This window comes from Sapajus apella, unplaced genomic scaffold, assembly GCF_009761245.1.
Source record: "Sapajus apella isolate SASKATOON/1434 unplaced genomic scaffold, GSC_monkey_1.0 scaffold10, whole genome shotgun sequence".
NCBI classification, from domain to species: Eukaryota; Metazoa; Chordata; class Mammalia; order Primates; family Cebidae; genus Sapajus; species Sapajus apella.
Genome location: NW_022436950.1, coordinates 20,210,899 through 20,216,898, shown reverse-complemented (window position 1 = coordinate 20,216,898; position 6,000 = coordinate 20,210,899). Strand labels below are relative to the sequence as shown.

The 6,000-nt window shown below is 49.3% G+C and overlaps 1 pseudogene across 1 annotated transcript; it reads left to right on the top strand.

Annotated features, from left to right (window-relative positions):
- Window positions 1-2,337: 2,337 nt before the first annotated feature.
- On the top strand, window positions 2,338-2,995 carry LOC116551746 (annotated as a pseudogene). Its single transcript, XR_004269058.1, has one exon. The product of XR_004269058.1 is annotated as a coiled-coil-helix-coiled-coil-helix domain-containing protein 10, mitochondrial pseudogene (transcript).
- The last annotated feature ends 3,005 nt before the right edge of the window (window positions 2,996-6,000 follow it).

Here is a 6,000-nt window from a genome sequence, read left to right as displayed (position 1 = left end):
AAAAAAAAAAAAAAAAAAAAAAAAAAAAGCAAGCAGGGTTTGCTGATGCTGGTGTGCACCTGTGGTCCCAGCTACTTGAGAGGTCGAGGCAGCAGGATCATTGGAGCCTAGGAATTTGAGGATGTGGTGAGGTATGATTGCTCCACTGCACTCCAGATGACAGTGAGGTCTTGTCTCTTAAAAAAAAAAAAAAAAAAAAGGGTCCTATTGGGTCCTGTGTGGCCATATACAGACAACCAGCTCTTCAGTGTGCCCCTCCCCCACACATCCCCACACATAACCTTATCACCTCTATGGCAAAGCCTATTCCTGCTCCTTGGGCTCTGGTGTCCTACCCTTCAAGACTCTGAACATTGAGAAGCAACAGTGCTCACAGAATGCTGACCGGCTCCCCATTGGACCCAAGGGACCAGGCCCCGACAAGCTCTGATCCCAGCAGACAGGGTGGAACAGAAGGGATTGTGGAGGCAGATACTGTATGCCAAGACTGATGCCTCAGCAAACAGTTTCCTGCCTGTGTGTCCACTCTGGGTACCTTTTCACCCCTTGTCCTTTGAAGTGCGTGTTCTGTTCCACTCGTCCACCCTTTCCCTCCTCCCTCTCACCACAAGCTCTCCCAAGGCACATCTGCAAGTGCATCAATAACCTTCGATTTAACACCTAAAATGTCAGCTACCTAAGGGTAGAGTTTTTATCCATTTTATTCACTACTGTATCCCAAGTGCCCAGAAGAATGCCCAGAAGAATAGTAGGTACTCATTAAATATTTAAATACTTAATGAATGGATACCTACTGTGCACTTTTACTTACTTTTATCTAAATTAAATATTCACCAGGAAGGGCTGATGACCCCTCCACTTTATTCACTGATTTAATGAACATTTACTGAGATTTTCCCATGTGCCAGGCATGCGGTACATCATTATGGCTTAAGAAGTACCCAGTGGTCCAGAGAGGTAGGGTGACCTGCCAAGGTCGCACAGCAGTCTGTAGCAAAGGAGGACCGGGCCCCAGGCTCCTTGGCCACTGGAGCTCAGATCTCTTTCCATGACACCACAGGCTTGTGATTGCAGGGCAGACTGGCAGTACATGTACCCAGCCAGGCGCCAGGCGCCAGGCTGCAGGGCACTGTGGGGCCCACACTAGGGACAGGCAAATGCCTTGGAGCCAGCTGTCCCAAGTGCCTGGCCTGGCCAGAGCCTGACAGCTTCCAGCTGTCACAGATAGTGTGGGCTCCTCCCAGAAGAGGGCACCAGTGACTCGCATGGACCTGAGCCCTCCCTATCCAGGCCCACAGACTCCTGCCGGCAAATCAACGAACACCCCAATTATGAATCTAGGAAGGCAGAAGACAAGTCATGTTCCAGGCTTTGTGCCAGGCCCTTTTAAATAGTTAATATTCATTTGAATATTTAATATTATAATTTAATGCCATCACTACAACGTAAGTCAGATCATGTAATTCTGTTCAAAACCCAAAGATGACTTCTCATTTCTCCATGAACGAAAGCGCCATGGCCTGCAAAATTCTAGCCCATCTGGCCCCTGCTGCCTGTCTGACCCATTTCCCTCCTCTCTCCCCTTTCTCCTTCCAGCTTCTCTGGCCTTCTGCCTCTTCTTGGAGCTCACCAGGCATATTCCCACCTCTGCCTGAAGCGGCCCTCCCAGATATCCGCATCATTTGCTTTCTTACTCAAGATTGGCTCAAATGTTCTCAGTGGGACCAACTCCAGCTATACACTGTTTGCAAGTGCAGTCCCCCACCACACTCACATCTGCCTTAAGCTTTGTCCATAGTACTTACCTCCTTCTAACAATCTTTACAGGTCCCTCCCTCCCTCCCTCCCTCCCTCCCTTCCTTCCTTCCTTCCTTCCTTCCTTCCTTCCTTCCTTCCTTTTTATTGAGATGGAGTCTCCCTCTGTCACCAGGCTGGAGTGCAGTGGCACAATTTCAGCTCACTGCAACCTCCGCCACCAGGGTTCAAGCAATTCTCCTGCCTCAGCCTCTGGAGTAGCTGGAATTACAGGTGTGCGCCACCAGGCCTGGCTAATTTTTGTATTTTTAGTAGAGACGAGGTTTGCCATGTTGGCCAGGCTGGTCTTGAACTCCTGATCACAGGTGATCCACCTGCCTCAGCCTCCCAAAGTGCAGGGATTGCAGGCGTGAGCTATTGCACCCAGCTTATTTCTTTTTATTTTTGTTGGTCTCTCTTCTCAAGTAAAAGCAAAATGGGAGCAGGAATCTTTGTTCACTGCTGTATCCTTAGTCCTTAGCACAGTGCCAGTACATAGTAGGAACTCAAAAATATTTGCTGATGAATAAGAAATACTTTGTGGGACAGAACCGCCGCCGCCGTCTCTAGGTCGCCCGGGTCCCACCGCCGCCACCATGCCTCGGGGAAGCCGCAGCGTGGCCGCCCGGCCAGTCAGCCGCCCCGCCGCGCCCTCTGCCCACCCGACCGCGCACCCACCGCCCTCGGCAGCAGCCCCGGCTCCCGCCCCTTCGGGCCAGCCGGGCCTCATGGCTCAGATGGCATCCACGGCCGCAGGGGTAGCCGTGGGCTCGGCTGTTGGACATGTCATGGGCAGTGCCCTGACCGGAGCCTTCAGCGGGGGGAGCTCGGAGCCGGCCCAGCCTGCCGCCCAGCAGGCCCCCACCCATGCTGCCTCCCAGCCCCTGCAGATGGAGCCCTGCGCCTATGAGATCAGACAGTTCCTCGACTGTTCCACCACCCAGAGTGACCTGTCCCTGTGTGAGGGCTTCAGCGAGGTCCTGAAGCAGTGCAAGTACAACCATGGTCTGAGCTCCCTGCCCTGAAGATGTCGGTGCACTCAGGGGCCAGCCCTGCATCGACCTCTGCCCCTCGTCAACAGCTAGACCACAAGACTAGATTGTATGCAGATAGCTGGGATTGCAAGTGAGGAGGAGGTTTCTCACCCCACAGTTAACCCAAGACACAAATGTGCAAGTAAAAGAATTTTTTTTAGACCACATTAAAAAAAAAAAAAAAAAAAAAAAAAGAAATACTTTGTGGATGAATAAATGATTAAATCCTGAGTTGGTTTTAATTATCTACCTCCATTCTACAGATAAGGAAACTGAGGCTTAGAGATGCTAGGTGACGTGCTCAAGATCACAAGATCACTAACTAACCAGCCAACATTTACAGTCTACCCACTGCATTCCACACACATTTAGTGGCACAGTGTCGGGTGGCTTTGGGTTATTTGTTTTTTGAATAGTCTCTATTCCTTTTTTCTTGATGTACCATCTGTTTGCAATGACTTCCCCCATATTTTCGCCTTCTAGAATTCAATGTACACTTTAGAAATCAATTCATCATCAGTGGTTGCCAGGGATTGGTGGAGGGGAGTGTGACTGAGCCCAAAGGGGATACACAAACTAATATCTGGGGTGATGGAATTGCTCTGTATGGTCCTGGGGTGGCAGATACATGATTCTACACATTTGTCAAAGCCCAGAGAACTGCACCTCACAAAACATAAGCTTTAATGTTTGCAAATTATAAAAAAAATTATTCTTCAAGGCTCTTAACCTCTATGGATGTAATTCAGTGTTTAAATGGTTCCTCCTGTGTTTTTTACACACTCTCTTTCTCTTTGACTTCAGTACCCCAGAATAAGGGCAGCAAAGAGTAGGCAAGGGGAAGAATAACATTCTTTGTCTCTGAATGATTCATGGCTCCTCTCAGCCCTTCCTGGGCTTCAGAATCCTTTGGGGCTCAAAGTCAGGCCTGGGTCTCCCACTCGGACTTCTTAAAAATGTTTTACTTTGTGATAATTGTAGATTCACATGCAATTATAGGAAATAGTATGTTGACCCAGCAATCCCATTACTGGGTATATATCCAAAGGATTATAAATCCTTCTATTATAAGGACACATGCACATGAATGTTCATTGCAGCACAGTTTACAACAGCAAAGACCTGGAACCAACCCAAATGCCCATCGATGATAGACTGGACAGGGGAAATGTGGCACATATATACCATGGAATATTATGCAGCCATCAAAAACGATGAGTTCATGCCCTTTGTAGGGACATCGATGAACCTGGAAACCATCATTCTCAGCAAACCGACACAAGAGCAGAAAATCAAACACCGCATGTTCTCACTCATAGGCGGGTGTTGAACAATGAGAACACATGGACACAGGGAGGGGAGCACTACACACTGGGGTCAGTTGGGGGGAAATAGGGGAGGGACGGTGGGGGGTGGGAAGCTGGGGAGAGATAGCAAGGGGAGAAATGCCAGATGTAGGTGATGGGGAGGAAGGCAGCAAATCACACTGCCACGTGTGTACCTATGCAACAATCTTGCATGTCCTTCACATGTGCCCCAAAACCTGAAATGCAATTTTAAAAAAAAGGAACCTGGAAAAAAAATAAAAAAATAAAGAAAGAAAGAAATGCGGGAAAAAAAAAAAAAAAGAAAGAGTATGGAGAGATCCTGCATAACCTTCACTTGGTTTCCTCCTAGGGTAACATCTTGTATGACTATAGTACAGCGTCACAACCAGGAAAGGGGCATTGGTATAATCCACCTACCTTCTGTAGATTCTACCAGTGTTACATGCACTCTAAGTATGTGTATACAAGTGCAGATGCACATTTAGTTCTATGAAATTTTATCACTTTTATAGATCCACGTAGCCACCACCAGTGTCAAGATACAGAAAGATACAGAACAGTTCTGTAGTTTTTTTTTTTAATTATTATTTATTTATTTATTTTAGACAGAGTCTCACTCTGTTGTCCAGGCTGGAGTGCAGTGAAGTGATCTAGGCTCATGGCAACCTCTACCTCCTGAGTTCAAGAGACTTTCCTGCCTCAGCCTCCTGAGTAGATGGGACTACAGGTATGAGCCACTACACACAGCTAATTTTTGTATTCTTAGTGGAGACATGCTTTCATCATGTTGGCCAGGCTGGTCTTGAACTCCTGAGTTCAAGTGATCCACCCACTTTGGCCTCCCAAAGTGCTGGGATTACGGCATGAGCCACATGCCCAGCCAAGATACAGAACTGTTCCATCACAAAGGTCTTATCTGGACTCTTGATGTTTCTCAACGTGCAACCTTTAGACACATCAGAATCAGTTGAGTCATTTGTTAAATGTGCAGATTCCTCCCAGCTCAGCCACTGAACCAGCATGGGACAAGGAGGCTGGGAATCCGGCCTTTTAACAGACACCATCCTCGGAGAACCAGCACTTGAACTGGCCCTCATTTCTATTCATCCTCCACTTCGTGGCTGCCAAGAGGATCCTCCTAAGACACAGCTCCCACCGGGCTTTTTCTGCCGCTTAAAACTGTGCAGTGGCGCCCCCTGCTTTCCGGGTGGAGAAACCAAAGACTTAGCAACCAAAGCCTACTCCAGGCCCCACCTCCCTTCCTCCACTCACCCCACCCACTGCGGTTCAATCCCTCCAAACCTCTCTAATTCCTAGAACGCCTGTGTTTTCATCAGGCTCATTTTGTTCATGCCGTTCCCTCTGCCTGGAATGTCCTGCCCACTCTTTTCTGCCGATTGCAACCCTATTCCACCACCCATTCTTACAGATGAGGACTTGGAGGTTGAGAGAGGTTTGGTGTCACCCAGCAAATAAGGGCAGGGCGCGCTGGGGCCCCAGTCCACCTGACTCCCAGGCTCCTGGTCTTACTGTTAGTCAGCTGTAATGGAGGCGCCGGGGGAGGCCAGGGTCCCTCTTCGGAACTGTCTGCTCACCTCCACTTGGGCCTGTCTCCCCATCCACCTCTCAGGCATCTCACCAAGACCGTTCCTCTTCCTCCCCTCCCAGCCAAGCCGGGCAGGGATGAGGGGTCTGAGAGGAAGGAGGAAGGGAAATGGGACTGAGTGCAGGGGTAACCTGACTCCCTGCAGTGGGTCGTCTGGGGGCCAGGCGCGCTCGGAGGAGAGAGCCTGGAGCAAATACCCAGGGACTCCGTCAAGCCAGACCGCGAAGAGGGCTCCTGG